Source organism: Schistosoma mansoni, chromosome 5 (assembly GCF_000237925.1).
Source record: "Schistosoma mansoni strain Puerto Rico chromosome 5, complete genome".
In the NCBI taxonomy this organism is placed as follows: domain Eukaryota; kingdom Metazoa; phylum Platyhelminthes; class Trematoda; order Strigeidida; family Schistosomatidae; genus Schistosoma; species Schistosoma mansoni.
The window spans coordinates 6149466-6170710 of record NC_031499.1 but is presented as its reverse complement, the minus strand read 5'-3'; the positions used below and the strand labels follow the sequence as shown (position 1 = coordinate 6170710).

At 33.7% G+C, this 21245-nt stretch overlaps 1 non-coding gene across 1 annotated transcript; it reads left to right on the top strand.

Annotated features, from left to right (window-relative positions):
* Positions 1-628: 628 nt before the first annotated feature.
* Smp_tRNA_01408_Pseudo_TTG.1.1 lies at positions 629-698 on the top strand. The gene has a single exon. It is a non-coding gene (tRNA).
* The last annotated feature ends 20547 nt before the right edge of the window (positions 699-21245 follow it).

Genomic DNA, 21245 nt, shown 5'->3' with positions numbered 1-21245 from the left:
GAGACCTGAAAGTACTGGGTTTGGTATCAGGTAAGACTGTAGATGCCTTCTGATGGACAGTTCCATACTAGAACGAAACAGCTATCTGTAGTTAGTTGTTCATCAAAGGTTGGCTCCTGATTCAACTTACAGATCTATCAGCACTCTTTTCAAATGTCCAAGAGCATAATGGTAAGATTTTTCAATATAAATCACAAACACGATAAAGACTGATCATTAAACTCCATTCAAAAAATATCAGTCATTAAGAAATGGTTGCTTCATTCTGTAGATTTTATTGTTACATTATAGTAATCTAACACATTGAATACTATTTGCTTTCTATCACAATCAGTATTCTTTAACAAACCATTTAAATACACTAGATAAAACATAAAGTTTGATTATTGAAGCAAGTATCTCAGTATTATTGTGGTGTCGGTTACTAACATTCCACTGCTAGCCACTATCCATCTCTGCTTACCATGCTTGTGAATTAAGGCTATATCGAGGCAATACGCACAGTATGCACATATGCCAATTAGAGACTGACCAGTTGCAGTCCTAACACATCGATGGGAAGATCCAAACAAACAACACTAAGTGAATTTAAACTTCACCCCATCGCACAAGTAAGTGGCTATCAGGACTCAGTGGCCGAGTGGATAACGCGATGGCGTTTGAAGCGAGGGTACTGGGTTCGAGTCCCAGAGTGAGCATTAACTCTGAGATGCAGGTACATCCAGCTGACGAGTCCTAGATAGGACGAAACGCGCTTCCTGGATTCCACTGCTAGCCACTATCCATCTCTGCTTACTATTTACTGTATGGTTGTCAGATTTTCGTGAGATAGTCTGTAATTTACGTGTGCAATACATTCAATTGTCCCTACTCATCTTCTTGTACACTACACTATCACTTGAAGTGAATATTAACAAACTTTTAAATAATGATGATAACGTCTAAAATACCAATCAATACTTCATAATTCTAACCTATCTAAATCAAAGAATACAATATTATAAAGAAAAAAAATATTAATGAACTATCAGGTACATGAATTGATAGTTCAAATCTATAAGGCATTTAAGATTGCCTAGGAAAGAGTTGGATAGAGAATACTGGTGGGCGGCCTTTTATTCCTCTATAAGGGGTAACGGGCGTATGCAAGTAAGTAAATAAGTAAGTAAATAGATAAGTAAGTAAGTAGGTAAGTAAGTAAGGAAGTAAGTAAGGAAGGTAGGAAGGAAGGAAGGAATGTGATAGCACTTTTTCATTTTTAGAAAGAAAAAAAAATTTCAAATTGAAAAGTTAAAATTTATTTAATAATTTTTAATCAAAATCCATTTGCTTTTCTAAAAATCAAAAAAAAAAATCAAAAAAAAGTAAATTGTCAAAAATAATTCACCCCCCCCCTATTCTTAATCATAATTGAAAAAAGGACAATTGTGAATTCTAATTCCCCTTTCTTCTTTATCTCTTCATTTAAAATATTTTATTTAACAAAATAAAATTTCTAAAATAAAACATTATCGATTGGGAACAAAAAAAGTCACATCAATTGAAGTGGGGGGAGGGGAAGTAGAGGAGGAGGAGAAGAAGAAGGAGAAAGTTAGGAAAGGGGGAAGAGGCGACAGAAATACTGAACAATATAGAATAGATTATAGAATTGAACATCATGAATAAAGTGCTAATATGGTTAAATAAAATGAAATGCAGGTGCATTAAAGTTTGTTTAAATTGTTTGTTTGCTTGTTTGTATTCTTCTCTTTGTTTTTTTTCTTCCATATTTCTTTGCATATTTTTTTTTAAAATTTTTTTTTGTTTTCATTTATTCTAATTTTACTAATCAACCTGGATTTTAATGATTTTTGAGAGAAAAAAAGGGATAAAAAAAGAAAAGAAACAGTTTGACATACAATATGGTATGATTGATATGAGAATACAAGTTAAATAGGAAAAATTAATGACATATTGAAATGAGAATCCATTGGGATTTATAGTAAGATTAAAGGATGAATGAAAAGATATGTATATAAATCATTCATATTTTGGATCGGTTAAAGTTGGACAATAAAACCATTGGATGCCAGCCGGCTCAGTGGTCTAGAGGTTAAGCAATCGTGTGTGAAACTGATAGGTCCTGAGTTCAAATCTCGTGAGGAAGGATCGTGGATGAGCACTGCTGAGAAGTCCCATACTAGGACCATACGGCCGTCCAGTGCTTCTAGGTTTTCCATGGTGCTCTAGCCTCAATCGACTCATGAACTCAACCATTAAATAAATTAATTTGTAAATTGTTTAAATTATCCTGTGTTTGATATACTTGAATGAATTTTGATCAGTCTGCATTCGTTAATATCCATTCAAATAGGGCACATTTCAATAAGGATGAGTATTAAAAAGAGGAATAACATTTTTTCCGTTCCACAGCTCTACAACCAATAAAAGAAAGTGGATTTGTAAAGCTCTTTCAATAAATACTGTAGTTCTCTGAATCTGTTAACTAATTGTTATCCCAGTCATGTTATATCGTATGTCTATTTCGAACAGTTGTAGGATAGTCTATTTGGAGGGATATTTTGAAAATTCACTTTGAATAAGTTTTAATTATTCAAAATATACTTTTCTCATAAAAATTAAAAGGTCATGTGTTATTCCACGTAGATAGTCTAGTATCCATACGTTTTCGTTTGATATGTATTGCTACCTACTTATACTTCATTTTAAATGTTGTTTCTGGATTCCTGATACAGATTGTTTGATATTCAGTCAGTTTAACCTCTAATCTTTCTACAGAGTATCAAAGAATTTCCTTATATTTGGATTAACGCCACCAATAGATTGGCCAAAGCTTCTATGCCACTCTACACCGCATTGTTCGTTTTAGGAAAGTGTTCCACACTTGTTCCCAAGTGTTCCCAACACTTGATTGTAGCAAGTGCATCAAACTGATAAATCTAAAACAGTACAAAACTTGTTTCCTAGATTTCTTTTTAACAGAGTTTTGTTCTCTAAGCTGAATGGTTTGGTCAAGAAGCTTTCATCTTTTTTCTGAACAACATCATCAGCATAAAGTTCAAGTAGAAATGAATTTTCATAGTTGAAATCATGAGTTAATTGAAGCTAGACCACCATGGAAAACCTGGGAGCACTGGACTGCCGTTTCGTCCTATTATGGGACTCCTCAGCAGTGCGCATCCACAATCCCATAATAGGACGAAACGGCCATCCAGTGCTTCCATGTTTTCCATGGTGGTCTAAACCTAATCGACTCATGAATTCAACTATGAAAATACTGAAATCTCCACAAAAACCTCTTCCGATCTAGAAATGAATTGTTTGAACACTTCACTCACCTAAGCTACAAATCATCTATTCTCTAAAAACACAATCGTATTTTTTAAGAAAAACACCTTTCAGAGTTCCATATTTTCTTAAATTTATTACTCTTAATAATGTATAAACCAAACCCCTAGCATCCTGGATTCCACTGATAGCCACTATCCATCATAGCTTACAATGCTTGTGAATTAAGGCTATATCGAGGCAATACACACATTATGTACATATGCCAGTTAGAGACTGACCAGTTGCAGTCCTAAACATCAATGGGAAGATTCAAACTAACAATGCTAAATGAAACCCCTTTATTTTTCTCTCCGAATTTCTTATAATATCTTATTCAATGATTCAATGATAACTAACAATCAAACAAACATACAACTACACTTTCCCATATTTGTTCCCCTCAGTTATTCATTAAACAACAAATCTAGAACACTTAGAGAAGAAAAAAAGGTATCATTAGATAGTAGAGATTGTTACTAGTCCTCTGTGTTTTTTTGGGTTTTTTTGCTCTAAAGAATCAATGAACTGAACAAAATGTAAGACACAAGTGTCATTTATTTTCGATTAAAATTCATTTAGTTAAGTGAAAGAAAAAAACTCCAACTGAGCAACATCATTCCTCTTCACCACCACCACCGTATACACATATATACAGATACATGTAGTAGAAAGAAATTTTTTTAAAAAAAAAGTGATCAGAAACCATGGTAACTAAGATGAAGTGAAAATGATCACTGTTATTGATTTGTTTGTTTGAGTGTTTATTATGTTTCACAAAAATAAAATTGATCAAAATTTTTTTCTTTTTTTTCATTTTCAAATTTTGTTATTGATGTAATTATTATCATGAAACATCTTTGAATTCAACGAAAAGAGATCATCTTATAGATATGATAACTATTTAAGAAGAATAAGAACATGTATCTATGTGTGCGAGAGAGGTGCTTTAGAAACCAAAAAAGGGAACACCTATAGATCTGTATATATTGACGGTTGGCAACAGAGAATTATGAGGTTATAGCTGTTTTTTCGATGATCAATCTTAATAGAAAAAATTCACTTCTAAAAACTTCATGACACCTATTTCCTTTTTCATTATTCAAATCTTTAATGCTTCAATAACAATTCATCGTCAATGATAAATTTATTGTTGTCATAAAAGACATTTGAAAAAAAGCTAAATAAGGCCAAAAATTTAGTTCCGACGTAATTGACTGTTATACTAAGTCATTAAGACTTCAAGATATATGTCCTTGAGTTCTAGTGAGAAGCAGTGGAGTTCAACCATGTCTGTTGTGAGATAACAACTTATTGAAGACAATTGATGAACAGTTGATCAAACTTCGTGGATTGGTTGAAATGAGACATTAATACCGTTTGATGCTGGCCGGCTCAGTGGTCTATCGGTTAAGTGATCTGGCGTGAAACTGATAGGTCCTGGGTTAAAATCTCGTGAGGCGTGATCGTGGATGCGCACTGCTGAGGAGTCCCATAATAGGACGAAACGGCAGTCCAGTGCTTCCAGGTTTTCCATGGTGGTCTAGCTTCAATTAACTCATGATTTCAACTATGAAAACAAATCATCTTTATAAGTGATGACTAAATGATTGGTATACGCGTGAATATATTGTGACTAATAGTTTAAAATATTGGATGATCTCGGACATTTGGGAATCAATTAGATGCATTCCATGTTTATCTTTTATCACTGACACTACTAATACTGACATACTTCCAATACTTTGTTCTGTAATACTGATAACTGTTTTCAAAGATTATTCTTAGAACATGCATTTAGATTAGCGGCAGCGTTTTATGGGAGAGGGAAAACCAGCTTCCAGCTGAAGATGAAATTAGGGAAAGACGTTGGAATTGGATAGAACATACATTAAGGAAATCACCAAACTGCATCACGATGCAATCCTAACTTGGAATCCGGAAGGGAAGCGGAAAAGAGGAAGGCCGAAGAACACATGACGACGGGAAATAGAAGCAGCTATGAAAAGTATGAGTAACAGCTGGAAAGAACTGGAAAGGGTTGCTCCTCCACAATGGGTGACAGGCATTAGTAAGTAAGTAATGCATTTAGATTAATTTTTGTCTTCAAACTTGACTAGATAAGCTTTGAATCTAATGGATTTTAAACTTTTTTCATCATCCTACGGAATTCTGACCAGTAGAGATAAGTTGTAGTGTCAAATACTATGTTAAGCTCACACGCTTGATTAAATAGAGTTGACTAACTCGCCTTCTCCAGTGCGCGTCATTTAGTTTCGATAATCACTCTTCTATCCGCTTCTTTTGCTCCGTCTCCCCGATTGTTTATACAGGTTAACGATTGTACAAAATAAATGTATTCAAAACTTTATTCTCGTATCGAACTTATTTAATTCCGTTATTCACTAATGCGAGTTAAGCCAATAATCATATGCGAGTATTGGCGATATGTTGAATGATGTGACACTGAATTAAAAAACTAATGATTACTATGGTTTTGAATATCGCTTAGCATTATACATAGATCGAAAGTTAGACATATAAATAAGTGAAATATTAAGTAACCTTTGCTAGAGTAAAAATTACATTACTATCTCGCAGAAGTTCTCACCATTCCAAAGGACTTATCGATATGCAAGACTAACTTTTGATAAATCTTTGTTAGTATCTGTGGATTTTCAGAAGAATTTCTTGATATAACGAATTTCTAAAATATGTATAGATTGTTTTATTTGATATTAATCACCTAAGTTGAACTGAATCTGAATGTGAGCTTTAAGACTAGAAGTTAGATACATCAAATTAACGAATACTACAAAGGACGTAAGACTACTGACTGATTTCAATCGTTTCCTATTAATGTTTTACTGATTATGAATTCAACTTTTAAACAAATGATTAGAAAGTGTTTCAATGATTTTTTTAGTACTTACTTCCTTAATCAACAAAACAACATTTTTCTGATGTGCCTAATAACTTTGAGATTAGGGTAGCAAATAGCTTACTTACTTACTTACACCAGTTACCCCTCGTCCAGGAGCATAGGCCACCCACCAGCATTCTCCACCCAACCCTGTCCTGAGTAATCCTTTCCAGTTATTTCCAGGTAACATTCATCCTTTTCATAGCTGCTTCTATTTCCCGTCGTCATGTGTCGTTTGGCTTTCCTCTTTTTCGCTTCTCTTCAGGATTCCAAGTTAGGATTGCATCGTGATGCAGTTTGGTGATTTACTCAATGTATGTCCTATCCACTACCAACGTCTTTCCCTAATTTCCTCTTCAACTGGAAGCTAGTTTGTCCTCTCCCACAAAACGCTGTTACTGACGGTACCCGGCCAGCGAATGTTGGGTATTTTACGTAGGCAACTGTTTATAAATAATTGCACCTTCTTGATGATGGATGTAGTAGTTGTCCACATTTCAGCTCCGTACAGTAGAACTACCTTGACGTTCGTATTGAAGATTCTTACTTTGAAATTAGTTGAGAGTTGTTTTGATTTCTATATGTTCTTCAATTGTAGGGATACGGTCCTTACTTTGCCAATTCTCGCCTTTATGTCTGTATCCAATCCTCCTTCTCCATCTATGATGCTTCCCGGGTACTTGAATGTTTCCACACCTTCCAGAGTTTCACCAAAAAAAGAATGCTAACCAGCAACTAATTAACCCATCCGAATTGATTTTCTTAGAATTTTAAGTCTGATCAGTGACGTCAATGATAATCGAATTCCAAGTTTTCTTTTCTTTTTTTTTACAAAAAATACCTTTTATTTAATTCATTCTAGTTTAAATGATTCACATATATGACAAGTATTCATATCTTAAAATGAACAAGTGTAACAAACATTTTTATTATCGTAAATACTACTATCTATACAAATAGTAGTATGGTAGTAGTAGTAGTAATAATAATAATAGTATTAATGTTAATTAATGATTAATATTACTTATAGAAACCTTCTGTTAACAACTGATTTAAATTAATATTTCTCCTTGACATTAACCAATCCTACTTGGAAACTTATAATAGTTAGTTGTTCTTTCCTTTTCTTTTTTTTGGCGTCGTAACTAATTACTAATTTGTTCTGTTTTCTTTTTTTTCGTTTTAAAGAAAGGGGGGGGAAATAAACACACATACACACATATATATTTAATGTATGTTGTATGTAACCATGTTAATAATGTTGCACATTGATTTATGCTGAACAATTTGTTAACAAGTATATTATAGGTGTATTAGTTTAGTTTACTTTAGTTCAGTTATGCTTTATTTTAGTGTATATCTATGGATATTGTATTACATGGTAGATATATTCAGTTCATCACCATAGAACACAGAATCTAGATGCTTGTATCCACATAGATATATACGTACACACATAAACACCCATAAATACCCCCCACACACACACACACCCATACACACACACACACACCCATACGCACACAAAGGAGTACAGGTAGAACTTTTACAGAATGATTATTAGAAGATGGCATCGATGTATATCTATTAAGTATACAATATCAGACTATTCAATATTGTTACCATTTCTTATCCTAATGAACAAAAAGTATGTAGAACAGTTGTTTTAAACTTGTCATATTGATAAGGTACATTTATATAAAAAAGAAATGTATATTATCTTATAATGGAACAATATTAATGTAGAATAATACTCATGAATTTATATGGAGTTAGTAACAATCAATTTATTTATATAATTCGGTGTACCCCCAAAAAATTAAAAAAATTTAAAAAAAACAAAAAAATGAAAAAATAAAAAAAATGAAAAAAATAAAAAAATGAAAAAATGAAAAAAATAAAAAAAATAATAATATTTAACTTCTGAGATAGATGTAAACTTTTGAATTTGTTTTTTTATTTCTTTTTACCGATTATCATTTTTCATATTGTCTTTTCCCTGTTTTTTTGTTTTTCTAATTGTAACAGCTGACGTTTATTTGTTTGTAATTTTTTTTTTGGAAATTATTTCTTTGTTGCCCCACCCCCTCCACCACCACCACCACCACCACCACCCCTCCTGACAATTATTATGATTAGTGATTGTTAATTATTGGTTCTTAGTAAATTTTCCTTCTTTTCTTCTTTTTTTTCTAGTCTAATTTTTTATGATGATTACTAATTTACATGATTAAAATTACTCTCATTTTCTTATAATTTATATACTAAATATTTTTTTGGCCAAGTTTATTTTAATTTTTTTTGTTTTGTTGCTCGACGTTTAAAATGGATACAAGAATAAATCTATTTGTTTCCACCCTTTCTTTAGTTCTCAATGATTACGGTAGTCTAAAAATGAAGAGGTGAGTGGGGGGGGATATGGGGATAAAGGGTAATTAGAGGGATAATAGTGCAAAGAATGGTGGAATTTTTAAAGGAATTTAAAAGATAATTATAGTGAATAATACTATTACTAATAATAATACTTCCATTCTGATGGAATAACAATAATATTGAATTGGAGTCGATATACTGAATGTTTTTACATATTGAAATTTATAATTAATTTGTAAATTAAAAGTTTATTGAGTATCTAAATACTGTCTACCTTCAATATGCATGAACAAATCTTCACTAAACAGTCATATACATACCTAACTACCCACCTACCTACCTACCCACCTACATACATACATATATCAATAAGCATATGCGTATATTCATTATACACAATACAGGTAATATTTCTATTAATTGATGGGGAACAATGCATTAGTTATGCTGTACATACCTACCTATCCACTTACCTATGTTTTTATGTGTACAAAAGCTATGTATGAAATGTATTCTGATGAAACTAATCTCTATGATAAATCATAATCATATAAATGGACGTTTGTTACATCCACATTTTCCATGATGATCTAACTAAGATTAGGTTGTGATTTAAAATCTATGAAATTTCGTTAATAACCATGTAGTCAGTAGTGATTAGCTTCTAGATGTAACTCCTTGAATTCTAGTGAGAAATTATGATTAGCGGAGTTTAATCCGTGTCCGGTATGAGACAATTATCCATCATAGGTAATGAGAGATAGTCGAGTAATATTTTGGACTGATTGCAAATTGAACATTAACATTATTTGATCCCAACTCAACAGTCTAGAAGTTAAGCGCCTATATGCGATAGTGAAGTTCCTGAGTTCAATTACTGGATAAAGGGTAGTAGATACGTACTGCTAAGATGTCGCATACTAGCACGACGTAGCCATCACTTATTAGTATCTGAATATGATTCACAAATTTTTCAGCATATAAATTTTAGTTGATCTCTTGTTAATAACATTCACACAAAGTAATATATCATTATCCATCCGAAGTTATGATATAAAAAAAGTTGAAATTAGGTGCTGGCCAGCTCAGTGGTCTGTCGGTTAACTGCTCGCGCGCGAGACTGCTAGGTCCTGGGTTCGAATGTTGTCAGGCGGGATCGTGGATACACACTGCTGAGTAGTCTCATAACAGGAAGAAACGGCCGTCCAGTGCTTTCAGGTTTTCCATGATGGTCTAGCATCACTTGACTCATGATTTCAACTATGAAAATACTGAAATTTCTACAAAAGCCCTTCTTATCTATAAAAAAAATCAAATTCCAATTCAGTTTACCAATAAGCAAACAAACATATTTGATATAAGATGTTCATAGAGATTTTTCCAAGTTACGTCATGAGTTGATTATAGTTAAACAACTATTAAAAATTGAGAAGCACTGGACAACTTCTTCATCCTAGCATGGGACTCTACATTAGTGACCACTTATGACCCTACTAGGTTTGAGGCTGTTATGCAGAAATCGTATTAAAAGGCGGTCGAGTTTCATTGCAACTGGACTGAGATTTTCCTTGTAGACCACTGTATTGCAGCTTAAGCACTAACTAGGAATTGTGAAGTTCCTGAGTTGGATTCCAGGTGGATACGTGAATGACTACGTCAAAAGAGTCACAACCTAATATGTCACATGTGTCTAGCCTAGCTGAGACCAGTTCGTGATGTAAACTACTACATGGTTACCAATCGTTTACGTATAAGCCTATTGGGATTAGTTCTATTGTATTATTACTATTATTATTATTAGCAAATTTTAATTACTCATGAGATTTTCAAAAACAAACTGTTTGTTTACAGAATGTACCCGAAGGCATAAAAAATAGTCTCTCCATTCTTCTATTTATTGTGATTCTCTTGGCTAGTTAGCTTCAAAAAATTCAACATAATTCAATGTTCAATAGACTTTGTTTTATTATTTAAACAATGAGGAAATTATGAAATAATCATTACACATGTCCGGTTAATTACATTAAATTGTCTATTTGAACATCTGTTTACACATGAAGGTAAGAAGGAAACATCTAAACTTGGATGTAAACAGAAAGTAACCATGGTAATATAGTGTACTATTGTAGGCAGGCAATGTTTTATTATTAGAAGGATTATATATCGTTTTTTACTGAATAAATATGACGAATATCAAATTTGAACTTATAAAGTTGTGTAAGCAAAGATGGATAGTGGCTGTCAGTGGAATCCAGGAAGCGCGTTTCGTCTTATTTAAGACTCGTCAGATGAATGTACCTACATCTCAGAGTTGATGTTCACTCCGGGACTCGAACCCAGTACGGTTCGATTCAAACGCCATCGCGTTATCCATTTGGCCACTGAGTTCTGATAACCACTTGCTTGCGCAATGGGGTGAAGTTTAAATTCACTTAGTATTACTTGTTTGAATCTTCCCATTGATGTTTAGGACTTCAAATGATCAGTTTCTTATTGACATATGTGCATACTGTGCTTATTGCCTCAATATAGCCTAAATTCACAAGCATTGTAAGCAAATAGGGCGAAACGCGCGTCAAACTGAATTCCACTGCTAGCCACTATCCATCTTTGCTTACAGTGCTTGTGAATTAAGGCTATTTCGAGGCAATCAGTATAGTATGTACATATGCCAATAAGAGACTGACCAGTTGCAGTCCTAAACATCAATGGGAAGATTCAAATAAACAATACTAAGTGAATTTACAAAGTTATGGTTTTATTGCTTCGTTGAGAAGAAGAGATTCACTTAATTATACGGAGTATATAATTGTGTACTTGTTTAAATTCAGTAAGTTTAATTGAAATCATGAAGCGATCTAAGTTAGATCAGCATTTGAAACCTGGAAGTATTAGACGGTCGTTTTGTCATTTTATGGGACACCTAAGCAATGTGCTGCTACAACTCTAAACTCGAGTATAGAACCCAAGACCTTCGGTTTCATGCGTGAATTCGTCGTATAGCTCGAACAATATTTGATATCATCAATGATAAGTATTTCACTCCTGGATGAAATTCATCTGTTATAGCTTCTCATTTGAACTGCTCAAATTCATTTTTAGGCTATTCACTAGCGAATACATGATTACTGTTAAATTAGTTTTCAACCAAATAGTCTGTAGATAATGTGTTTGGAACGAGAAATGAAGATACGAGATCTGACCGGTGATGGAATAGTGGGTGCATGTAATTTAGAAATCATATGCACAGACAAAACATTTGTAAGATCCTATATACATATCAGTGGTTCCTAGTCGACATTAATTTGTAATGTAAATTCTCTCAATCATCCTAGATTAATCACTTGAAAAAAGTGATCTTTGCGCTTTATATCACGATAAAACTGATAGATATTCATCGGTACGATTTACTTCCAAAATTCCTTTATATTTACTCCCTTCTTTTTGATGTAAATCTACGTATTCTTCAATCTTGATGAATACTTACACAAAACACTGAACGTAGGTTTTACACTTGTTGACAACATTCAAGAAGGCATATTTACAATCTTCAGGGAACTGATATTCCCTGATGGAAAAGAACACAAGTCAACCAGTTTGAGACGTTAGCACACGTCACTTCATTTTCTATTACTTAGTCATCAGTTAATTTAAACACTTTAGTCTCATAGAAAATAAGTCACGGCCCTAATAGGTCAGCGACAAAGCCTCAGACTATGAAGCTGAACATTGCCAGTTTTAATCCATTAATAATCATCAGTTTTTTCAAAATTATAAGTTCACCTTGCCTATAACCCTCAACCAACATAAAACCTAAGTATAGAAAAGTGACCATGTCAATAGAGATGAAAAGAACTAACTGTATACTGTGACTTCATTGATGGAATTCGATTAACATTATAAGATTAGACAAGCGTGATATTGATTACTACTTACTGATCAATTTTTTATATACCACAGTCCTACAGAATGTCATATACTACTTCCAATCAATCAGTGACAGTATCTCAAACTGCGATACTAAGTTACCTTTGTTTCAATTCACCATGGAGCATTTATTCTCATGAGATTTCAGGTATATCATCCAGGTGAATGCCTAATGTTTTTGACCATCAACTATAATGTAAATAATGAAATCGATCATTTCTTATTGCTACACTTTCTACTTTCAAATCACATGTACTCATTCAAAAGAACTAATACAAACGGTAATTATTAGAACTAACATGCTTATGTAACTGAATTTCCTCTTATATGGTTTATAGAGCTAACTTAGAGGTGTTAACATTACAGTAGCTTAAAGAATGAAATTAAATTAGTGGTATTCACATATAAACAATTTAATAATGAGCTAGTTTAACATACATATCAAAATAATACAATTTGTCTACAGAAGTAAACTTTTATATTTTTAAATGTTTACTTAAACTACTTATGAGTAGTTAAAGTTTTGAAACCAATGTTTTTAGCATTGTCACTTGAGTGAAAAATAGGACAATGATTATGGAACTGGAAGTTATTTGTATAGAAGGGAGGTAGATTATAACTAATTGTCCGTTAGCAGAGTTTAAAAAAATTCACGAAAACATTTTTATAATTCTCTGTATTATGGATACTACAGAGTATTTGTTTTTATAAACCGGATAATTTTGAAGTGTTAGTTGGCGAGGCATTGAAAATTAGGAACATGGATTGTTTTACAAGTTTTACAATATATTATATACAGTTATGTTATTTTCTTCTCTGTAGCCTATATTATTTGAAATGATATTCTGGTTATGTGACAGTATCAGAATATGAGATCCGTGGAATGACAGGATAAAGAATACATTTGGGATTTTTCAAATGATATTCATTAGTAGCTTAAAATATCTTTATTCAGCCGATTAATAATTTTCCAAAATCTATATTTTACAATTCGCCAATATGCTTACTGAGTACCTTTTTAACGGGCTACTGTAGTGAATGAGAAAACAAGTCGGAACAATCGAATGTATTTCAACATAGAATTACAGAACATCTTAGTAAAAACTGAGAACCATATAGTAAATACTTCATTTAAAAAATTTTAGTCAATCGTCTCAGACTTAAATATTCCTTTGTTTCCACACCAATCACTCATTGTTCTTGCTCTCTTTCTCTCAGTCTTCTTAACCTTCTGCCTCTAGGCATTCCATTTTTGATCGATGATACATACTACTTATATTTATCGATATCAGTAGCACACACCACACTACCGGTAAAAAAACATGGAAATAGTCATTCTACTGGAAAATCTATAAGTATGTTTCATTCATATGTTATGTAATGACCATTCAGAATCAATATACAATAATCAATTTGTTGTATACATAATTTGAAGTTGATCGAGTGTTAATCCTACAAATGGAGAACATCACATTTGAATGAAACCATATAAATGAGTACTTTTTCTACATTTTTGGCAATATCAGTCAATTAAATTAGACGATAGTAAAATGTAGCCAGTCAAAGAATATGCACAGTTTATAAACGAGTATTCTATTTTATCTGGATTTGAACTTACTAGTTTAAAAACTTCCCATATTTGAAATCATGAGTCAATTGAAGATAAACCACCATGGAAAACCTGGAAGCACTAGAAGGCCGTTTCGCCCTATTGTGGGACTCAGCAGTGCGCATCCACGATCCCGTCTCGAGTGATTCGAACCCAGGACGTACCAATCTCGCGCCAGAGCACTTAACTGATAGACCGCTGAGCTAACCTGCATCCAACGGTGTTATTGTCTAACTTCAACCAATCCACGAAGTTTGAGCAACCGTTCACCGATTGTCTTCACTGAGTTGTTATCTCACAACAGACGTGGTTGAACTCTATTGGTCACTGGTCTAAAAAATTAAGAGCTGATCAATAGACTTTTAGATATTAAGCTTGATTCCTTATAGGATCATCCATGAGAACTACTGGAGAGTTTAATTGTAAAACAAACTAGTTATGAGATGTCCAAACTTCATAGATTGTTTAATTAGGTTCAGTACGTGATTTGAAGTCTAAAGCTCAACAGTTTCTATGAATGGTTCGTATTAGAAATTTATGACATTAATTAACTCATGTTAGAATGTAATGATTGTCTAAAATCTTAAAGTTTTGATTTACAGGATAAAAGATTTAGGGCTATATCGAGGCAATACGCACAGTATTCATATATGCCAATTAGAGACTGACCAGTTGCAGTCCTAACACATCGATGAGAAGATACAAACAAACAATACTAAATGAAGGTAAAAGACTTAGTTTTTAGTTACTGACTTAGATACTTCACTCTAATTCTTAAGATTTGAGTAGTTCAATGTTATCACTAATTCTCAGATGATAAACCCATAACTTAAAGTTGTGTAAATCACATTATTATTACAATTTAATATTAATGTTCAGTATCCAATGTCAATCCACATATCGGTAAATGGAATTTGGATTGAGATCATTAATCGTTTGGTGTGAAACCATCATGGAAAACCTAGGATCACTGATGAAGTCTTATATTAGGATGAAACAGCTGTTCAGTTCTTTCAGGTTTTCCATAGTGGTCTAGCTTCAATTGACTCATGATTTCAACTATCTCCACAAAATTCCTTCTGACCTTTTCCATAATGGTCTAACATCAATCGATTCATGATCTCGATCGGAAAACTTAACAATCTCCATAACCCTATACTAAAAATGAAACTTTCACTAGATCACCTTGAAATAAACTGTTTCAAGGTAGTTGATAGTGATTATTATATGAATATCAGTTCAGCATACAAATTGATAATCACAAATAAGGATACTATTTAAAATGAAAGAAAAAAGTAATTTTAAGCTAATTTAATCCAAAAGTGTAACATATAGTTAACATATGTCTCATTGTTTAATAAACATGTACATTGAAACATCTGTTCTATTGTAGTGAACAAGAATACAAGTGGGGACGATTGAATGTAGTTAGGCATACAATTACAGAATATCTTAGTAAAATATGAAAACCATATAGGAAATAGGTAATTTGCGAACTATCAATTAATTGTCTCAATCATGATCGTTCCTTCTACAAATATCAGTCCATAGTCTTTGATTATCATTGTTCATTCATTTTCATACCGATTACGTTTCGTTCCCGTTCTTTACTTATCGATCTTCTACTGGAATACATTCAATGCTCAACCATCGTTATACTATGAATAGTTATAATGTTTTAGGTGAATTGACATTTATCCAGATGAAGACAAGGATATTTGACAATGTTCATTTGTAAGTCTTTCAACTATACTTGAATTGTATTAGTGCTTAAGATAGCTAATAATAAGCTTTTATTGGTATATGTAAACGCCTAGAGAGTTACTCATTGAGTTACTAAACCTGATTAGACTCCCGCTTAAGTAATGGTTATAGATTTTACTTTTACTTATTCATACCCATTGCACAAGCTAGAGATTGAGTAGCGTATCGGATAACATGTTGATGTTCAATGCAAAAAATTACTGGTTTCGAGCCACAATGTGATCATCAACATTGGAATGCATTTGTATTCAGCTGACTAGTTCAAAATGGCAGGAGACACGTGTCCTAGATTGTGCTATCTGACTCAGATAATATACTTGTTTGGACGGTTATTGGTCCCTAAAAAAGTAATTCATAGGGTATTATCGTAATTAGCAAACAGTCTCAAGTTTAGTTAGTACAGCACCCACTCAAAGAATGGATCATAACTACTTATCGAGTTAAAAAAAGAATGCTGTGATCAAGTTTCCATTTTTCATTCATTACCATTCATTTTTGTCATTTACTCAATTAAAGTTTAATTAGTGTGTCAATTAAAACTAGACTACCATGGAAAACCTGGTAAAATTGAACGGCCAGTTCGTCCTATTATCAGACTCCTCAGAAGTGCGCATCCACGATCCTGCTCACGAGACTCGAACCCAGAACCTTCGGTTTCGCGCTCGAACGCTCAACATCTAGACCAATGGGCCTGTATTTAGAGGTGTTAATTTCTTATTTACACAATCCACAAAATCGTTCCACCGTCCACTATTGTCTTCAATGAGTTACTACCTCACAACAGACCCGGTTGAACTTCACTGGTCACGGCTTCTCACTAGAACTCCAGGAAATACCTCTTAAAGCCAGTCCAGTGGTATCAGGTTTTCTATGGCAGTCTGCCTTCACTTGACGCATGGATTCAACTATTAAAAACTATATCTCAATTTCAGTTTAGATATTAACTTAGTATGTCAGTGAACACTTTTGCTGTGTGAAACAAAATTACATCACTTTTTACTCCGTGACTACTTATGGCTAAGAGCATGGTAGTACATTGTTTTCCAACGTAATAGTAATTATTTTACTTCAAAATCCGTTTGGAAGTAGAGTTTAAAGTTCAGTTTCACTAGATTTAATGTTGAAACATCTTTTTTTTCTATCCACCTGTTAAAATCAGTTGAAAAATTTATACAACACACTTATACCTACTTATATATGAATATAAGTAGTCAAAAACTGAATTCAATTAACAATAACCGAAAATCTTTCTTCAACAACTTACTTAACAAGAAAATATTAATGGAGTTGTAGGATTTTGAACAAAAGGTTAGATAATAATATATTTGATGTTTTGTTCAGTGTAGTATGAACAAGCCATAATCCAACCATAATTAAACAACCAAATTAAACTGTCTTCAATAACGGAGTTTTGTTCTCTGAGCTGGATGGTTTGGTCGTGGAGCTTTCATCGTCATTCTGAACGACATCACCAGCACAAACGTTGGGTAGAAGTGAAGTGTTTGATATACAATTTGAAATTAACTTGGGCATTTTAAAATTCCCAAGGGTCCTTCTTATTGCATTCTTGAATGAATAATTGTCAACAATAATACATTTGATAACTGAACTACATCTGAATTCACCACATGAAAGTGTATGTATCTTTGAAACATAATGAAAATAAACATTCTTTAAGATAGAACAGTTATAAAACTCGGTAACTGAATGACGATAGATTACAGGAGATAGAAGGTGGTCATTTTGTATTTTGCTTACTGGTTTTCAGTAGTTCGAAATTCAACATTGAAAGGTGTGATGTGATCCGCTTGGCTTGTATATAAACCAGGTATGTTTAAAATAAATGATTCACATAGTGGAAGCTGTTATTAGTGTTCTGGATTCAACTAGAAGGGCTAGGGGAATAAAGAAACAATCAATACTCTAGGCTGTTCATACCGATCGGACATCATTGGTCTAGCACAGTACTAAGATTAAATGAGTCCTATTTCGACTAGAGGATAAATCATTCGATAATTGGCCAGTCTTAAAATCACAATACTTCAGGGTGTTGTTAACATGAAAGATGAAACATGAATGGATTATTTCTGAAAATACATGTTTTAACTAATACATTTATATAGTTGAAAGCATGAGTCCGTTGAAGCTAAACTACCAAGGAAAACCTGGAAGCACTGGACGATCGTTTCATCCTATTGTGTTTTAACTAGTCATACAATACAATCAAACCTTAATTTCAATCATTTAATCTATTTCTATGCCCTATTCAATTTGTTTGTTTTGAACCACATATATATGTATATAGTGATGAATTTATGATTTGATTAAACTCTAACCGTTTCAATCAATCATGCTTGGTAACTAATTATATCTTGTATCTAACCTTTAAATAAATCAATAATATGACTATTTTCTTATGTGATTTACATTTTTGTTAATCATAAGAAAGTTAGTGATTTTTAAAATCATGAAAATATCCGTTTGATTGAATTGATTTCATTTCAAATTGATCATAGATCCATTTGATGGTATTAAAAATGGATGAAAAAGAGAATATGTTACATTTGAAAAACATTCTAACTGAAATCAATTATCTTTTCATATAAACCATGTCGATGGTGACTAATGATCTAAGCCAGGATACACGTTCCGTCCTATTTGGGCCTCGTCAGCAGGACGTACCTCCACCTCCTCCTCGCAAGATTCGAGATTCAGTGGTCTATCGATTAAGTGCTCGGGCGAGAGACTGGTACGTCCTGGGTTCCAATCTCGCGAGTGCGGGATCGTGGATGCTCACTGCTGAGGAGTCCCACAATAGGACGAAACGGCCGTCCAGTGCTTCCAGGTTTTCCTTGGTGGTCTAGCTTCAATTCACTCATGATCTCAATTATAGAAGGATAGTTTATCAAATAAAAAAATATAAACTAATAATACTTGTGGATAGTGACTAGCAGTGGAATCCAGGACGCGCGTTTCATCCCACTTGGGACTCGTCAGCTGGATGTACCTGCATGTCAGAGTTCATGTTCGCCTGAACCCAGTACCGTCCGCTCTAAACTCCACCGCGTTATCCACTTAGCTACTGCGCCCTGTTAGCTACTTGATTGTACAAGGGGGTTAAGTTTAAATTCACTTGGTATTATTTACTTGAATCTTCCCATTGATGTTTAGGACTGTATTTTTCAGTCTCTTGTTGGTTTATGTGTATCCTGTGGGGATTACCTAGATATTGCACATATGTCAATAAGAGACTGATCAGTTGCAGTCCTAAACAAAAATGGGAAGATACAAGCAAACAATATCGAATGAATTTGAAATTAATTTCATTATGGTTACATTACAGATAAACAGTATATAATAGTTATAAGATTATTATATTACTGTAATTCCATCTTTAAGTGAACATCAATATTTCCGTTACATCATTTACTAACCTTAGTTAAAGGCCTATAAAAACCAGGAAGTACTGGGGAGTTGTTTCGTCTGAAGATGAGACTCTTTAGAGAAGGGTATAGATAGGACCATCGGAGATATGAACCAAGGCCTTAAGATCTTATGGTGAACTAATTACCTTTAGACTAGCGAAATTTAATTGATTAGCGTTAGGAAAAATGGTTTCAACGACATACTTAAATTACGGTTTGGAATCAACGTAAAAAGTACAAATATGGGGGTTAAGATGTAATAGCTTTATAGTATGAGGTTATAAAGATTGTTTAACTTCATTGAAATCATGAATTAACTTAAGTTCGATAACCATTAAAAACCTGGGAGCACTGGACGGACGATTCGTTCTAGTATGGGACTCCTCAGAAGTGTGCATCCACGATCCCATATGCACGACTCCAATCCAAGAAGTTCTGTTTCACGCGCGAACACTTAACCCCAACATTGGTAATGTCTAACTTCAACCTATATTGCGTGGCAGCGAATCATTGAAGACAATGGTGGCGGTCATGCAATATCATGGATTGGTTGAGGTTAGACATTAACGCTGTTGGGCGCCGACGCAGTGGTCTTGAGGTTGAGTGTTCGCACAAGAAACCGAAGTTCCTAGTTTCGAGTCGCGCGTGTGGCATTTGGGATGCACACTTCTGAGAAGTTCCGTACTAGGAAGAATCGGCCGCGAAATGTCTTCTGGTCTTCAATAGTGGTTTAACATTATTCATTTATGATATTAATCTAAGCTCAACAATCTCCACAACTTTTAAGAATGTAGCTGTAAACCAGCTTTGAGTTGAAGAACAAATTAGGTAAAGACGCTGAAGGTGAATAAGATTCATATTGTAGAAACCAACAAATTGCATTACAAATTATCCCCTTACGTAGAATTTCGAAGGCGAAAGGGGAAGAGGGAGAACAAAGGACACAGCTAATAAATATTATTCGTATTTTTCAGGATTGCTATGATTGTATCGTTAAGCTTTTGGTTAGGAATAGTGTGTGAGGCTGATAAATTACATAAAGTGGGATGGCTATTATGTAGTGTAGTGTGAAGCTCATGAGTTACTTGGAGTGGAATAATTGCTATGTTATGCAAGTTTCTCTTAATGCAAACAAGCTGGATCCCACCTCCATCACCAAATGTAACTTATGAGTCATACACTGCATCACATAGCGGCCATTCTACTTTATGTAATTGATCGTTTGCACACACTATTCCTAACCAAAGACTGAATGTTACACTTGGTGATGAAGGTAGAATATATATTTCATCTTCTTAATCATACGATGGTATCACATAATCGAACTGAAGTCAGATAGCGAGCCTTTAAAGTGATGAGCCCTACATGATATAACCAACAGGCATAGTACTAGATGCTACAAGATTTATCTTAGGCGTCGATCTTTAAAAACATTCGTTTGGTTGTCTTAAATTGTTGATTATTTTGGCTAACTTTTGTTCCCTGAACTAGGTGATATTGTGGTGTGGTCTACTTATATCCATATAAGTAGTAAATGGTGTGGGTCAGACATAGAATGTATTTTCGCAGAAGACCGATGAGCAAAGAACTGAAATGAAATGCAAACGTCTGGAAAATGCATGAGCAATGGAATAAGAGAAGAAACAGTGAAGATTGAAACAATTGGTTGTTAATTTGCAAATTGACTGTTCATTGTTTGGTAATCAGAATTTATTGAGATAGTCTGTAATCTTTGCTTAAATACATTCGATTGTTCCCAGTTGTGTTCTGTTAACAACATTTGGTGTCGCTGCCAACCAGGAGGTGAAAGGGTGCTGTTCTGCGGACGCCGCTGCGGGTCTGGAGTTGAGGTGCTAGTTGGGGCAGTCTGGTGCGGAGAGTTGGCGTCGAGTGGAGT